The sequence below is a fragment of the Rhineura floridana genome, chromosome 4 (genome assembly GCF_030035675.1).
Source record: "Rhineura floridana isolate rRhiFlo1 chromosome 4, rRhiFlo1.hap2, whole genome shotgun sequence".
In the NCBI taxonomy this organism is placed as follows: Eukaryota; Metazoa; Chordata; class Lepidosauria; order Squamata; family Rhineuridae; genus Rhineura; species Rhineura floridana.
In genome coordinates this window covers 26,731,756-26,750,607 of record NC_084483.1, presented here as the reverse complement: position 1 = coordinate 26,750,607, position 18,852 = coordinate 26,731,756, and positions in this window count along the sequence as shown.

The window sequence follows — 18,852 nt, the reverse complement described above, 5'->3', positions numbered from 1 at the left end:
TTCCCTAAAGATTTAATTGTAAGAACACACAAATTTGAATCACAAGGGCAAAACATGCACTTAGATGTGATTCTAACAGACTTATCTATAGACTGCATTGATCTAATGTGTTCAAAACAATAAAACAGAAAACAATGTTCTTCCTAGGAGTACTCACTGGATGGATCATCAGGAAATGCATTACTCTTCCTTTTGAGGTGAATATGGGAGGGAGGAATCAAAGTTCTGCAGATCCAAATGCTACCAAATTAGTGTTTTTTTTCTCCTTACAGCCTTTCATGTGATGCAACTAACATATCAGTTTTATATGCATCCACAATTTCTGATGAAATATACATCTACCATCCACAAGGAATGAGTAAGGCTGGATCCAGACTGCATTAATTGAATTTAGGTCCTATTGAATCAATGGATTAAATTAGTCATGACTTAACTCAAGGGTAGCATCCACATGTTGCTGAACTACAATTCCCATCAGCCCCAGCTAGTATAGTCAATGATAGGAATGATGCAGGTAGTGGTTCAACAACATGTGGAGGACACCGTGTTGGCTACCCATGAGTTAACTGGCTGGAGATGATGGGACATGGAGTCCAACAACATCTGAAAGGCACCATGTTTGTCTTCCTCTAAGCTAGAGGGACAAAAAATCTTTGTTCCTAAACAGTTCCCATCAGTCCACTGATTTCAATGGAAACTAAGGTCAAGTAACTGTCTGGATCCACCCCACAGTTGCAAAAAAATAACCAAATGTATCAAAGGTAACAGTTCCTTTACATCAAGAATGGGAAACCTGTGACTTCCAGATATTGTTGGACTTCAACTCCCATTAGTCCCAGCCAGGATGGGCAATGGTCAGGGATGATGGGAGTTGTAGTCCAGAATCAAATGGAGGGCACCAAGGTTCCTACCACTGCTCTACCAGAATGGTTTTTTGCTAGCCTTTCCTTGGTTTAGCTCAGAGCCTGGAAAAGTTACTTTTTTGAACTGCAACTCCCATCAGCCCCAGCCAGCATGGCCACTGGATTGGGCTGATGGGAGTTGTAGTTCAAAAAAGTAACTTTTCTAAGCTCTGGTTTAGCTTAGCGGATGCTGACAAGTGTGGGTCATGCACAAGTGTGGTAAACATCTCAATACATTGGTGAATCCATTGGAGATGACCAAAACAGAAAGTTCCATAACCAGCATATGGTTTGGAGAAGTTCTCTTCCAGAGTTTGGCCTGATCCACAGACAAAACTGATGACAATCATGTTACTGAATTTACTGCAGAATTCAGGGTAGTACAGCCATGAAGCTCACTGGGTGACCTTGGACCAGTCACTGCCTTTCAGCCTCAGAGGAAGGCAATGGTAAATCACCTCTGAATACCGCTTACCATGAAAACCCTATTCATAGGGTTGCTATAACTCGGGATCGACTTGAAGGCAGTGCATTTCCATTTTCATATTTTCAGAACTGCACAGGCCATTCTGGGTTCATTAAGTTCAGGAGCTGTTACACTAACTCTGAATCAACTTTGTGACATTGGCTTCATCATGATGAGATAGCATCACATTCACAACATAATATTTGATTTGATGAGATCTAAGTCCAAGGAGCTAGAAGAAACTGTGTATGGGTGTTAAAAAATAGTGTTGGAGCAGCATCCAAAAGAGGCTGTGAACTGACTAGAGAAGTGGATTCTCTGAGAACAGTTTGAGGCTCTAAAACTCCCAGGTACAACACAAATCTTGAATATTTAGCACAGTCAAGTAAGTACCCTGCACACACACACACACACACACAGAGAGAGAGAGAGACAGAGAGAGAGACAGAGAGAGAGACAGAGAGAGAGACAGAAAACCATGAATAGCTGAAATGGTGACCTTTAAATGTTGTGAACTACAACTCCCATCACCCCTGACTGGCTTATTGGCTGGGGCTGATGGATCATCTCGGCTACCCTTGCGCTTAAACTTTGGTATGCAGTAGCAATGTTATAAAATTCAGTTCTCAAGTTAAAAGATCCAAATGTATGCATCGGCTAGGATAGGTAGTTTAGTACAGCAAGCAAGCTCCATGCTGAGGAATAATTGCAACGCGAGAACTTGATGTGAGCTGGGATGGGATGGGAGATAAGGAACTGAGCTCTCATCCAGGAAGCACGCAGTTCAAATGTCACCTTTGATATGAACATATCCTTAGGCAAGCCACTGAGAACATCTAATGTGTTCCTTGCAGATGCATGATATGAACTTGAAAAATAGTGCTGTTTAGAAAATCCAGTATATGATAGACTCAGACATCTGTTTGCACTATGAGGACAATAATGCTGACCTATCTTACAGGGCTGTAAGATTGCATCAGTAACATACATGAAGTGCTCTGAACCCTCCAAAGCATTACATACGTGCTAAGCATTATTATTGCCATAGTGAGAAAACAGATATTGGTGCTTTTTTTTAACAGATACCTTGGGGGAGGAAGGCAATAACCACACAGCATATTGCACGTAACATGCCACTTTGATTGCTTCACCTTTACTTTGCCTTCTGATCCATCACTGTTTACATTTGATAAGTTTTCTAGCCACCAGTACTGTTCTGCTGTTATTAAAGAAATGGCATCCCCTTCAGAATATTTTCCCGCTGAAACACTCCCAGCCATTGGCGGTGAAAAGATTAAGGTCTGCTATCTCATAAAATATAGTAAGCGCTAAAAATGGATGTTTAAACCATTGCCGATAGGGATCACTCTTTTCCATTGCATGTTTGGAGCACTAGCAAATGTCGAGATTAAGAAAGATTTACATAATCAACTCATTTTTAACCTTTCCTTACCTCTTTGACGAATCAGTTCAGAAATGCCTGTGAGGAATGAAACTTAGACCCGAGACCTTGCTTAGAAAAGCAGGTCATCAAAGACTAGTCTCAGAGGATGATAAGGAAATCACAGTGTACTCCTCCCCCCCATCATGTTGCCTGCTAGGTGCCTAAATCCACACATAAATAGCAGAAATTATAATCCAAGGGAGAATTCTTTGCTCCACTGCAGCTAATGGCAAAACTTTTGCTGAGCTCAGAATTCTGAAAAGCCAAAGTGCTGGAATTAGGCTCGTCGTTGCACAACAACATGTAACCTACCAGCCCCAAGGAAACCCTGCATTGTGGGCCACAATGTATTGGGGGGGTGAAAAACAAAAGAGGTGGGAATTTAGGATGGCCACATGTTCTACTTTACAGAGGATGTTCCTTTGTTTCTAGGGCTGTCAGAGACCAGTCCTCTGTTTGAAGGCATCCTCTCCTGAAAGGGCTGTCTGGTTCAAGTATGGCTTCCTAAAGAGGAAGAGAAGGGGCCTTGAAGTTGCCCATCAACAGTTGGCAGCACCTGGACAGCAGACTGAGAAGGCACAAAGGTCACCTGGTCACAGTCTCCTCACTATGGCAAAAGGCATTGTTCTGTATTTAAATGAAGGTAATTCTCTCTAAATTTGCATCTATACATATAAATCATCATATGCAAATATTTTTAGTGCTTTATTTCCTCAGGTTTGGTGGTGTGTAAGTGGCCACCTTAGTCTTTAAAGTACTATTTGTTCAGCCCAACATATTTCAAACACCTTTGGCAGGGATCCCCATTTAAATCATTCCACTAAGCATATTTAAAAACACAAACATTTCAACAAGCCTTTTAAATAGCAACCTTATCCTAGCCTATCTATGCTGGAATTGCTTTTTGAACTGTTTTTAAAGTTATTTTGTTTAAATGTTTTTAAGATGTTTAGTTTTAATGTTTTTAAAGATGTTTTGTTTTAACATGTTTTAATGTCTTCTGTTTTTAAGATGTTTTAAAGTGCTTTAGTGTTTTTGTTTGCTGCCCTGGGCTCCTTCTAGGAGGCAGGGTGGGATATAAATTTAACCAATGAATAAATAAATATTATTAGCAAACAATGCAAACTAAAAAATAGGAGGAACAAAAGAAGAGGGGGAAGCCTTTAAGATGTCCCAAACCATTTTATTTATTTAGCACAAGGATGGGGAACATGTGACCCTCCAGGTGATATTGGACTCCAACTCCCATCAACCCCAGCCAGCACAGCCAATGGTGAGGGATCATAGGAGTTGTCATTCAGCAACATCTGGAGGACCATAGGTTCCCCATACCTGATTTAGCACCAGACATTTTGGGAGGTCCAAGCAGGCTGTTCTGCATGACTGTGAGATTGACCTTGGTGTGTGTGTGTGTGTGTGTGTGTGTGTGTGTGTAAGAGAGAGAGAGAGAGAGAGAGCTGCCCCGTACTGTGCTGTCTTACAGGCTGATTCTACTGGCATTTTGTTATAGCCTCCCTTAGAATATGGACCTACAAAGAGCACCATGCAGTTGGTATCCTGTACTACTCACAGAAAAATCTGAAGAGAATTTCATAATTCTCTCGAACAGAATACTGAAATATTACAATATTTTTACACTGCCTCCTTTGTGGTCTTGATATGGCACTAAAATGGCTGCTTCCAAAAAGACAGGAAAGGATAAAGAAATCCCCTTTAGAACAAGTCTTCTCCCTGGCTTCTTTCCTAAAGAAGAAGAAGAGATAGTAGTCAAAAGAGCTGTTTTGTGGTTTTTTAAAGGCTGCTCTGGTTATTTTTATCAAAGCTTTTGTGGGCCAATTTGCATGAAAGCTCTGTTCCTCCACTAGACATCTTCACATCTTGTTTGTGACAGCCCTGACATCTTCAATCAAAGACAATGTCATAAATAGCGCACTCACTTCAAATGATTAATAAGCAGCAAGGGGGAAGAGAACCCGTGTGGGGAAGAGAAAAGAAAGGTCCTAGTTTCAACAAATTGCCCTAAGAATGGTTCATTTGTACGCACCAGAAACATTGAACCAAATTTCATAGCAGAACAGGATATTTTTTCTGCATGCATGATAAAACATGCAATATATTTAAAAAGAAGAATCATGATTTACTAGCAGGATGGGGGAGAAATTTGATTCAGTTTGCATCTAAAGGCAGATCTTCTTAATTCCCACTTCTTGAAACAATACACAATCTGAAATGCAGTCATCCTTCCAAATTTGCACTTCGATTTTTTGCAGTGTAGTTAGTTCTCCAACCACATAACAGGCAAAAAAATGTCTTCCTGATTTGTCATTAAAATGTGCATAGAAATGCATATATATGGGGAAATGGCTTGCAAAAGTCTGTAAATTGATCAAAAGTGCATACAAAAATATGTGTAATAGGAGAAAAGTGCACCAAAATGCTGATAAATTTTCACCAGGACATTTTAAAAAGAATTTGCAAGCCAATGTGGAGAACTTTTCTTAAAACTGGAAAAATGAGAAAAGGAGAGAAACCAGAATTGACAGATCTGCCCATTCCAACATATCACATATTTTCAATGTGCTTCAATATTTCTGCTTCTTTTACCTCCATCCTGTCCCTAAGGCTGCTTTGGGTGTTTTCACATAAGAGCAGAGCTTGGAAAAGTTACTTTTTTGAACTACAACGCCCATCAGCCCAATCCAGTGGCCATGCTGGCTGGGGCTGATGGGAGTTGTAGTTCAAAAAAGTAACTTTTCCAAGCTCTGATAGGGTTATTTGTGCTGATGTTTTTGTGTAATACAATTGTAAAAACCTGCATTAGCTACAATGTGCCACCACACCCTCTTCTTCATTAACACAACCCCATGCTTTTGGAGACTCTGGGACATCTCTTTCTTCTTTTTTGCTGTTTAAAGATTTTTTTTATTTCATTGAGAAAGATGTAAAAACAAAACACAAAGTACATTATTGCCCCAGCTAACTTTGGGATATGGCACAGATGTGTTCCATCTCTGACCTGGTCAGAGAAGTGATGCTTGAATAATTTTTAGGTAGCATGTGCATGCCGGTGAGACTCTTTTTACATGTCTAAAACAGTCTCTTCCCCCTGCTGGAGATGTAGGGAAAGCAAAAGACTATGTTGCGACCTATGGTGGGAAAGTTTTTGAAGAACTTAATCATATTACAGGGCTGAATCTTTTGCCTATACTGCGCATGGGGAACCTGTGGCCCTACAGATGTTGCTGGACTCCAGTTTCATCCGTGGTCTTTGGCCATGCTGGATGGAGCTGTTGGGAGTTCAAGTCCAACAGAATCTGGAGAGTTCCCCATCCCTGGCCTTTACCCTCTCCTGTGCTTTTGAATGCCTGGGATGTCCAATTAAAGAGGCCAAATGATTTTTTTAAAAAAACTAAACTGCTGTTTTCTTCACAGCAACGAGGATGATTGTTGCTCATTTGTGGAAGCATTCAGAAGAGGTAAACGGGCATCACTGAAGCTTGGTGTGGCAAGGTTTGGCATTTAGTGAAACTGGAAAAGCTTTCTATGAAGGTTTGATTTCTCAAGGGACAACTGTACCCAGACGTTTTTTAAATACATGGTTTTTTTATTATTATTATTATTTTCAGGGGGACACGAAGATTTCAGAAAAGTTCCTGCTTGGATAAATGTTTGTTGAAAGGGTAACATATGCATATACTTTCTCTAGTGCTTATGTTGACAGGTTAATAGAGCATCCATTCAAGAGACAGACAACCCTGTGGAAATATGGGGTGAGGAAAATATAATTGTTGCAACTGTTGCCTTTGTTATTCACTTTATGTCTTATGGACTTATTGCACTGGGTTATTTCAAAAGCAGTTTGCAAAGTATGAATAGGGCTCATCCAGGTAGTCTCCATTTATTATTACTTATGGATTTGCAAAACTTTCTATACCACCAACATTAAGAAAAAATATGCACAGCATAAAATTGACAATAAAACTGCATTCATAAAAGTACAAAATACATTGCAAATCAGTAGACTAGGCTATGATATCAATGTAGCTGGATCACTCCTCAGGGAAAGCCAAGCCCTGACCAGACCGAGACCTGCTTAACCCTAAGCAAGGAAATTGTATCATGTGCCTTCAAGAGAGATGTCAATGGAAATGTGTTCACAGTTTAAGGTAAGCCTACCTAATTTACACTTTCTAAACCAATACATGAACCAAAACACAGCTGCCATTTTAAATTCACACTTCTCTGACGTTTGTGATGGAGTTGTCCAACCAAAAATGTTAGCAGAGTCACTTAAACAATAGACAGAGCCCAGAGAGAAAAGATCCTGATAACACTTTACCGGGTAAACAGAACAAAACAGTGTATAATTTGTGGAGAAATAAATAGAGAGGTTTTGTCTATCTTAGTTCAGACCTGGTACATAGCAGGGAGACAGTCAAAACAAAACATATGGGGGGAAATCTCCCTCAGAACTACACAGCCAATCAGAGCCATATCATGTACCTCCATATCATGTCACTCCAACTGGTTGCTAAGCAACACCTCTATCTGTCCCCCTCTTGGCTGGCTGACTTTTAACACAAACAGAATTAACCCTTACATTACAAATGGAATAATCCCTGCCGCTGCACTTCCAACACAAAAAACAGCATATAAGGGGAAAGTGCAGAGAATAATGTGGATATTCATGAAAATAACATGAAAAATCCATCATATTAGGAGAAATTCCCTGAAAAACTCATATATTAAGAGATATGTGCACAAAAATACTATGAATTTTCATGTGGTCTTTTAAAAAAAAAAAAGTCAAGAAATTGATTCCTAAATGGGGCAAACAGAAGACTAGAAAAGGGAGAAACTGAGAGAAACCAAAATTGCCCGATTCAGCCATCCTTCGGTTTCACAAGACCATAACTTGGGACACAAGGAGCTGCCATGCATGTTAATCTAACGGTATAACCAAGATGGTAGAAAGTGGGAAGGGGTCATGTGGGCAGTTTGTTCTTCAAAACATTGTTTACACCTCTCCCCTTACACACACATCCTCAGTCTTCTTCAAGAAGATCGGAGTACCTTAGATACGTCTTCCAGGTGGCCTCCAGGCACTGCTGCCGGTCAGGCTTCGCCTTAGCTTCAGCAGTTGAACTGTATTGTATTCCTTCAGACCAGTGGTCTGCAAGCTTCATTCATGTAGCCTGCAGCATGTCTGTGGATTTGAGGCTGAAGTCAGGACATGGCACATCTATCACGTTAAACATTCATACTGATTTTTAATTGTATTTTAATTAATCTGTGGAATACAATAAAATAGAGTATTTCAGAGATAAAAGAAGCAATGAAATACATTGGAATACAACACCTCACACAGCATTTCACAATTGCTACAATAGGCAAAAAATATATATCATTCAGTGGTCCACCAAGACCCTCAGCATTTTTCAAGTGATTCATGGGGGGGGGAATCTTGGTACCACTGCTTCAGATCATTCTGTGGTCCTGCATCTCATCTGCTGTCCTGCATCCAGTATAACTCATAAATGATGACTGGAGCACTTCATGTTGGTCCTGGGAATTCTAAGACACCCCCAGATAGAGAGAGTGGCATGCCAACATTCATATGTATTTGTGTGGCATCACTATCTTCCTTGCAATGAAGTGTTGTTATTTTTATCATCAGCACAACCTAGCATTGGTCCACATTGCTCTTGATTTCCTGAAAAGATTCAATAGCTGGTTCTGACTAGGAGGTTAATGCAAATGTCAGACCACTGTTGTGGGAAGGGGGGGAGCATCATTTGTAAATTACTTGGGAAGGAATATGCATCAACCACAAACCAATATGTTAATTCTCATGTAGTACCATTTAATTCTCAGTTATACTTTAAACCACCTTAAAGGATGGAATAGGTTTATGCTTTCTGTGTGTAAATGAATATTACTGAAGACTAATCTGCTTTTAGGAGATGTTCAGTGTTTTGTAAGATCACATTTCAAAGGATTCCAACTAATCTCTCCTACGGGAATGAAGTAAGCTCAGGCAACTTTGATTTTCTATGCAAAATGGCTGACTTCCTGATTTGTAATTAATGTTTCTTGCACACACTTTGGAGGGAAGGGAATTATAGAGGGCAATGTCATTAATGCATCCAGCACCACCCAGAAATGACAGATGGGGTGCTGCCCCCTTTTGGTTGAATGCTGCATATGGAAAGACACAAATAATGTATTGTTTCTGACTGTCAAAGAGATTGAAGAAGCTCTCTCTCTCTCTCTCTCTCTCTCTCTCTCTCTCTCTCTCTCTGTGTGTGTGTGTGTGTGTGTGTGTGTGTGTGTGTGTGTGTGTGTGTGTGTGTGTGTGTGTGTGTGTGTGTGACAAATCTGTTATTCCATTAAATGTTTTGGATGGTTCTCATTTGTTTGTAGATGCAGGAAATTATGGGATTTGGAGTGATACTATGATCTGCCAAAGCTTTAAAATGAATTAATCAAAATTGCCCCCCCTTTTCATAAAACCAAGCTAATTAGCTCAAACAGTATTCCTTTTCTGGACCTTTGCTCTTTTGATTGGTTGTAGGAAGCATTATGCAAATGAATTTCAAATAAAGAACCGCTGCCTCTTCTATTCAGTGTAAATAGAATACTCTCCCCCCCCCATATTTTCTATTCACACCCACATCGCTGCAGTGGAATTGGTTCACAGGTTTGTTAGATGAAATTGCTCAGTGCTGAAAATCAAGCCTATTTATGTGGGATGGTTCAGTGCTACCATTAAATTACAACTTGTATCTTTCCAGTAGTATGCTATTTGTTCTTCCAGCTGAGAATGAGATACTAACAATAAAGCAAAATAAATAAAATAGGTGAATGTGTTGGACATGAATACTCTAACAGGGAATAAACAGAATTCAGAGTGCTGGTGAATCACTGTGGTCCACTCTACTAGACTGTTTGTTGGCTTTGTTTGTTTTTTAGGTAGCGCTACAATTGTATTTGTGAGATGGAAGAATTACAGTGGTTTTTTTGGCACATAGAAATTATACAAGAGGGTATTAATGCTCCAGTTGGCATTGTATTACACTCTCAACAACACCCGTTGTACAGATTAACCACTTGAATAGTTCACAATGGACAAAAAGTGGTACACTTTTTGAAGAAAAGAAACAGTGTGATTGCACCTCCAGGTTGTTCTTTAACACTGCCCATGTTTCTGCTACTGCATGGCATCATCATCATCAACAACAACAACAGAATGCTATGTCATTTAGATAGATTAGATAGATAGATGATAGATGTTTAAAAGCAAATTTCACAATAAAACATTTGTTAAATACTGGATTGGTTGTTCCTCTACTTGTTCCCAGCGAGTGAGCCAGGCTTTAGATCAGGTGTGGGGAACCTTTGGCCCTCCTGTTATTGCTGAACTACAATTCCCATAATCCCTGACCATTGAACATACTTGCTGGGGCTGATGGGAATTGTATTCCAGCAATATCTGGAGTGCCACAGGTTCCCCAGCCCTACTTTATATGTTTTTTTATTTTATTAGTATTATTATTACATTTATTACCCTCTTTTCACCAGCAGGTCCCAGTGTGGGTTACAACAGTTTAAAATTCATTATTAAAAACAGTTAAAACAAATTACTGTCACAGGAATAGGCTGGGTCCTGGAAACACACTTCTCAGCTGTCAAAGGTCAAGGTAAAGAGATGTGTCCTCAGCATTTGCTGAAAACTGTACAGTGAAGGTTCCAGATGTTGGCAGAATAAGAGCCAGCAGTTTGCTCCACAAAGTAGGATGGAAAGGGTTAAGCCGACTCTAAGCAGAGCCAGGCAGATAATGAAGCTCAGGTTGCAGCAATCTAGTAGCTGGAGCAACTAATCACTTAACAAGCCCAAGGTCCATAAAAACAGCAGGAAAAGAATGTGTGGTGTGGGGGAAAAGGCAAGGAGATGTTATGTATGGTGGAGTATGCTACTGTTGTGTGTTACCAAGGAAAAAGTAAAGTATTTGGAACCCAGACTTCTGTTTCTTGCTCTGTGTGCTCATAACAGCTTCCAACAGTGGGTTATGGGCCCAGGCCAATAACTTGAGCCACGGAACAAACATGATGAAGAAGAACAACAGTTTACCTTGTGTGCTGAAGGTGAGAGGTGATGATGGCAGCATATCCATCACTTTTACCCTTAGAGTGACTCCTTGACTCCAATTATGCCAGCTGGAAGGTCTGGATGGAAATGTATCTATGCAGAGAGGGTCTTTGGTGTGTTATTGACAGAACCCCCCCCATGGATCCACCCTCTGAGGAATAGCTATGTCTGGATGAAAAGGCAAAAGCCTGTGTGATATTGGGACTACAGGACAGCCAGCTTCTCTATGTGAGAAACCAGCAAAATGCAAAGGCCATTTGGCAAGCCCTTTGAGACGTGCATATCAGAAAAACAGCAGGAAGCAAAGTAAGACTTGCGAGGAAGCTGTTTCAAACGTGTCTAAAAGAAGGAGGCTCCATGCATGAACACTTGCAAACAATAAACAGCCTGTTAGCTGAGCTGCAGGAGAGGGATGTAATATATTATCCTCAGCAACAGGTTTATTTAATTCTCTCTATGTTAGATGATTCCTGGGATGTGTTAGTTTGCGCATTAGAAACTATGGATGAAAATTCCCTGACTCTGGAGTATGTGTCAGGTAAACTTATCCAGGAATGGGAAAGAAGACATGAGAGGGAACAGAAGCAAGTCACCAGCAGTCCAGCACAGAGAGATGAAAGGACAAAGGCATATGCTGTGAGACTATGCTTCAAGTGTGGATCAGATAAGCATCTGCGTAAACAGTGTCCAGCAACTAAAGAGAGACATAAAAAGGAACTTTATTCAGTGTGTGTTGTGAGAGCTGAAGACAAGACAATAAAAGGCACAGAAGATACATCGTGGGTGGTCGATTCTGGAGCAACCCACTGTCTAGCAAAAGACTCAAAGCTGTTTCAAACTCTCTCCCCTATATCTGAAACCGTAACGTTACCAGACGGCACAAAAAGAGAGGTAAAAGGGCGGGGTACATTGTTTATGTCAAGTATCCAAACTCTAGTAACAAATGTATTATACATGCCTCAATTAGATAACAACATAATGTCTGTGATAAAGTTAAACAATATGGGATATGATGTAAGGTTCTCAAAAGGGGTGTGTGAAATCAGCAACAGGGGTATAGTAACAGCCAAAGGAACTCTAGAAAACTCCCTCTATGTGATAAGGCAAAACCCAGAATGCATAGCTAATGTAATTCTGAACAAGCCACCTCACAATGGCTGTATACATATGTATCATAGACGACAAGGGCATGCTTGTTTTGCAACCTTGCAAGAGACACCCAAACACAGTGCTGACGTACAGTACAAAAGCTGTACGAATTATGTTGACTGTGACATCTGTAAAGAACATAAATCAGCAGTAACGCCCATACAGAAAACCTGTGATATAAAAGTGTCTAGAGCATTTGAATTACTCCATATGGATTTGGCCAGTCCATTCCGGAAATCCAAGGTAGGCGCCAAATTTTACTTGGTACTAGTAGACGCGTTCACCAGATATAGCTTTGTGTATCTGCTTAAGCACAAAGCCGAAGCTGAAATACACATAAAACACTTTATAAAATGGGTGGAAAATAAATTTGATGAGAAGGTGACACAATTATACTCAGACAGAGGAGGTGAATTCCTATCAAAAGGATTTCAGAATTTCTTAAAGGAGAAAGGGATAAAACAGTCCCTAACGGCTCCTTTTGCTCCCTCTCAAAATGGTTTGGCTGAACGCTGCAATAGATACCTTCAGGAAATGTCACGTATAATGTTATATGACTCATCATTGTTATCAGTGTTTTGGAGAGAAAGTCTTATCTACGCAAATCATGTGCAAAATAGATTGTTTGCTAAAGCAGTTAATTGCAGTCCCTATGAAAGGCTCTGCGGCTGTAAGCCGAAGTTAAGTCATATAAGAGCTTTTGGAATGCCTTGCTGGGCACATATACCAAAAGCCCAAAGGAAAGGCAAACTGGCCCCTAGGGCAATTAAAGGAAACATAATAGGATATCAAAACTCTTCATACAGAGTGTGGGTACCAAGTAAGCAACGTGTGATTGTAAGCAGAAATGTAAATGTAAATGACAAAACTTGGGAAACAAGTAAAGAAAGTAATATGGTTGATTTAGGATGTGAAACTCCACAAAATATCACAGTAAAACCACAATTACACGCAGAAGCAATTAGCACACCTGCAGTAATTAAGCAGGAAGCAGCTGAAACTGACTCTACTGTAGGTAGAGAACAAAGCAGCATCACAGACGCTGTAGAAACACAGAATGCAGATCTGCAAACAGAACCCCGCAGGTCTCAAAGAGCCAACCTGGGTGAACCACCGGATAGATTTAAGGTGTCCATGATAACTGCACACAATCAAAGGGCAGAGCCCAAATCTTATGAAGAAATAAATGATTTCCCTAATGTAGAAAAAGAAAAAGGGCAAGCAGCCAAGTCAGAGGAAATAAATGTTATGAACACCTATAACATACAAACGGACAATGACTGGACCGAACAGGATTTGAAAGATTGGTTTGCGAGACTAGACGGGGGCAGGGAGTATTTGGCAACATTGGATGACCTGATAATCGAATGTATATAATAAGTGCACTAAGTATAAATTGAAACTGTAAAATTATGCAATAAATATGCCAAAATAAATGTAACGATTGAATGTACAATGTAACCACACATTTTGTAAATAATGTATGTATGTAGTCTTTGTGAAGCAAAGTGGGAACTGTTGGCAGAATAAGAGCCAGCAGTTTGCTCCACAAAGTAGGACGGAAAGGGTTAAGCTGACTCTAAGCAGAGCCAGGCAGATAATGAAGCTCAGGTTGCAGCAATCTAGCAGCTGGAGCAACTAATCACTTAACAAGCCCAAGGTCCATAAAAACAGCAGGAAAAGAATGTGTGGTGTGGGGGGAAAAGGTGAGGAGATGTTATGTATGGTGGAGTATGCTACTGTTGTGTGTTACCAAGGAAAAAGTAAAGTATGTGGAACCCAGACTTCTGTTTCTTGCTCCGTGTGCTCATAACAGCTTCCAACACCAGATGTACCTCTGTGGGGAGGGAATTCCACAACTTGGGGGCTGCTACAGAGAATGCCTTCTCCTAGGCCGCCACCACCCAAACTAACAAGAAGGCTCCTCTGTTGATCTTAACACCCAAGATAGTCTGTAGGGAAGGAGGCACTCTCTCAGATTTTGGGGGTCTATGTCATTTAGGGTTTTAAACACTAGTGTAAGCACCTTGAATTGGGCCCAGAAATGAACAGGCAACTAGATTTTGAACAGGGGTTACATGAATTCTAAAAGCAACCCCATCCAGTAATCTGGCCATCACATTTTGGACCAGCTGAAGTTTCTGAGTTGTTATCAAGGGCAGCCCCATGCACAACATATTGCAATAATCCAATCTGAAAGTTACCAGAACATGAAGCACTGTGGCCAAGTCCTCTGTGTCCAAAAGTGGCCATAGCTGGTGAACCAATCAGAGCTAAAAATAGGCCCCTGGGCTTCAAGTGACAACCCTGCATCTTGGAGTATCCCTAAGCTACAACCCTGCTCCTTCCAGGGGAGCGCAACCCCATCCAGAACAGGCCATCTTTCAACTCCTGGACTTGAGAACTTGGAGCACATAACATCTCTGTCTTTTCAGGATTCAGTTTAACTTTGCTGGCCCGCAACCAGTGCATTACTGCTGCAAACACCTGTCTAGCACCTCAGCTGACTCTCCTGGTTCAGATGTAACAGAGAGATAGAGCTGGGTGTCATCCACATATTGGTGACCACTCAAAAACTGATGACCGCTCCCAGTGGCCTCATATAGGTCAGTGGAGCACTTACAGCAGGGCTGGGGAACCTGTGGTCCTTCAGATGTTGCCAATGATCAGAGTTGATGGTAGATTACAACATCTGGAAGGCCATGGCTTCCTCCTCCTTGACAGTTATGGGAGTCAGGGGAGGTAGAAAGATAGGCCAAAAAGTCAACCAGGAACTTCACATGGTCTCTATCAAGCTAGACATGAATGTGAATAGTAGGAACACTTTTCCTGCAGGACTTCTCCTATGTTTTATTGTGGGTCAGTTCTCATAATGCTTCACCAACCAACATGTTTCCTCTGTTCTCCAGCTAGAGAAGCGGGTGGAGTTTGACAATTCTCACACATTCTTCTCTCAATGTATGTTTAGAATGGCTGAAGACACTCAAAGTGGCATCCTATGTGTGGCATATAATTGCCCAGTTCAGCCATGTGAATCCCCCCCCATCAAATACATTTGTACAACAGTGGTAATGGTTTCAGTGTTCCTAGAAGACCATTAGATGCCATATACCCCACTGTGTGCCCTATGTACACAGTACTGTGGAACTGTGTGACATTTTCATATCCTGGCAGGGCTGTACTGGTATAACAATAGCTGGACTTGCTCTAGTAACAGGATATAGGTTTGAGTTTCAGGGATGCATGAAGAGTGTCTAAGCCAGCCTTTCCCAACTAGTGGGCCACCAGATGTTGTTGGACCACAATTCCCATCTTTCCTGATCATTGGCAATGCTGGCTGAGGCTGATAGGAGTTGTGGTCCAACAACATCTGGTGGCCCACTAGTTGGGAAAGGCTGGTCTAAGCAAACCCCCTCACATGGTCAATGAACAGGTGAGAGAAGAGGAGAGAAGAGTGGATGAAAGGGCCAGGGCTGGCATCAGCACCCAGTATCAGCACCCAGTATGGGGTAGGGCTGCAGTCCAGTGGTACAGAAGGTGCCTGAAACCCTGGAGAGCCACTGCCAGTCAGTGTAGACAATACTGAGATAGATAGGCTAAGGGTCTGACTCTGTATAAGGCAGCTTCCTTTGTTCTTGTATCATTTGTCAGTTGCTGGGGCCCAGCATCCTGACAGGTCTCACTCTGACATTTGCCTAACCTGGCACCCCAAGCACCATTTGACAGCTGCACCTCACTGCCATTTTAAATTCCTCACCATATCTCCAGTGTAGCATCATTCTGGGGCATTATAGGAAATAAAAATGACATCCTTCAACCATCCACAGCTGCTTGGAGCATTGCTGCTGCTGAGGCTGGACTGCCTGCTAGTGTTGGCAGTTAAGGCCAACAGACCCACCAACAGAGGAGGGTTCCACGAGAAGGCATTTTGCCCAGCCCCCTTGGAAGAAGATGCTATGCTCACTGGGAGAGCCATGCTGCTGTCTTTAAAATGTTCTCTAAATGTGGACTTTCTTCAAAGCAAGGCTATCTTCTGTTTAGATAAAATGATTATAAGGGTTTGCTTTTGAAACTGTAATATCCTTTGTATCAATTCTTCTGCAAGTACATAATTAACCTGTCAGCCCACCCTGCAATAATAAGTATGATAGGCAGGAAATATATTAAGAAGGAACTTCAGTGTGATATGCTTTCAAACCTTTTGCTATCCGTCAACCAGCTTTCTTTTTAATTAAGCCCTGGGCATTAGCAGACTGTAATGAATTGTCATATTACTGTTATCAATATATATTTTTTCAAAGTTCTGAACAAACCATTAAAAAAGAGGTTCATCAGACCACTTTGGGGTATTTGTGGAGATTTAATTTTAAAATACAATTGCCAGTTTGTGATGTGAACACTTAAATAAATAGTATTTGTGAATATTTCTATAGAGAAAGTCTGAAATACTTTCTAAGGATACACAAAAAGGGGAAAATATGAAATTCAAAAACAAATCACACAGGGGACGGGGGTTGATGGGGACACCGAATATCTAACTTTGATACTAAAAATATGAAGGTGAATGCCGAAACATGAAATGGAAGACCCAGAATTTCAGAGAAGTAGCATAGATGATAATACTAAAGTTCCATGCATAACAGATGTCTTGAAGGTTTCAGTAAGACAGAGATGGAGAACCATTGGCCTTCCATATCTTGTTGGACTCCAACTTCCATCATCCCTAGCCAGCACATCCAATATTCAGGGATGGTGGGAGTTGGGCCACAGGTTAGCCATCCCTGGTTTAAGCAGTTGTTTACCAGCTCCACCAAATCTCTGCTGAAGGGGAAAGGTTGCATGCGTAGACCTTTACTTGAGCTTTCACCCTGCATGTGCAAACTATTTAGATGTGTGATGTCCTTCACACATGAAGGAGGCTAATATCTAGGCTCAAGTTCAGTAATTTCTTCCTTCATGTCTTTCCTTAGGTCATGAAGACATGATTCTCCAGATGTTGCTGGAGGACAACTCTCATCATCCCTAAAATTTGACCATGCACGGTGGGCCTGGTAGGAGCTGGAGTCAACAATGTATGGAGAGCACCACATGCTCCATCCCTGCTCTAAGGCCTGGTCTTAATATGCAGCAGAATGAGGGGGTGGAATCCTGAGGTGGCATTGTGAAATATCCCACTCTGGCTGCCTATCTTTCTAGGTTTGAGTTTTTCTTTTTTTAAAGAAATGTGGCCTCCTCACTAGGGTTGGAAAGATCTGTCAGTTTCGGTTCTCTCGGTTTCTCATTTTTCCAATCTTACATTCCGTTCTTGACATTTCTGCAGCAATTTGTAATTTTTTAGAAAAGAAATCCTGAGGAATATCCTCCAGCATTTTAGTGTGAATTTCTCCTAATTTCTTCTAAACATTTTCGTAGGCAGTTTTAACTCATGTACACATTTTTTAAGCATTTTCTCCTCATCTAATACATTTGTATATGTTATTTTTATGAATATATTCATTTTTATGCACACTTTCCCCTGATACATGAATTTTTGTAAACAGTATTTGGCCAAAGAACTGCATCGCAAAATTCAGACACGTGCAAATTTTGAAGGATGCCAGTGTTTCAGTTCTCCTATTGTTTTGGAAAACGTGGATTTGACAGATTTGGCTTGAAATGCAAACTGAAACAAATTTTTTGTCCACCCCTCTTCTTCATTCAAATCCAGGAAAGCATTGCTTGTATGAGCATTTTGAGCTAAAACTGATTTTGAAGATCTAGTATCAAACTTGATAATCTGGCAAAGTTGTCACCACCTTATTATGATGATTCTATTCAACTGTAGTCTATTAGGTGTGTAGACCACACTTCACTCATAAAGCATAGGAGTTTAGAGGTGTGCTCCTGTACCTTTAGCACTGGCTTGACACAGTAATTCAACAGATGAAGCTTTTCTTCACATGCAAATAAAGTGCTGGGGAAAATGTTAACTTGATGAGGTTGTATGTGTCTAGAACAGCCTTTCCCAACTAGTGGGCCACCAGATGTTGTTGGACCACAATTCCCATCTTTCCTGACCATTGGCAATGCTGGCTGAGGCTGATGGGAGCTGTGGTCCAACAACATCTGGTGGCCCACTAGTTGGGAAAGGCTGGTCTAGAAGGCCTCAGTAGCATAGGAACAGGTGAGAAAAAAGGTGAGAAAAAAGGTGGCAGCTCTCACTGAGCCACAAAGGGTACATATTTCTTTATTATGAATGTTATATTTGAATGAGACCATCTGTTCATAGGAAACAGAAAAAGTCAAGTAGCAAAATTGTTGAAAGTTGTATTACTTCTCCCCCCAACTAACCCCTCATATTTCACTGTTTATTGTCCAATATTTACCAATATCCCTGGAAAACATGGCTGGGAAACAAGTGGACCATTGGCTATGCTGGGTGGGGCTGATGGGAGTTGGAGTCCAACAACATCTGGAGGACCACCAGTTCTTCATCCCAGACAGAGCGCCAAGGCCTAAAAATGCCAACTTGTTCAAGGTTATATGAGGCAAATGAAACCATATGCTGCTCTCGAATTTCTGGCCAAGGAAATTTTGTCTCCCCACAATCAACTCATCACCATCAACAGTCTTGCACCAGATGGCTAAAACCTTCCTATTTAGAAGGGCTTTTGGTATATGAATGGTTTTGGGATCCTGTCTTTCTTTCTATTTTAGCTTGATGAACTGAGTTGTATTTATCGCTGGGGGATATGTTTTATGT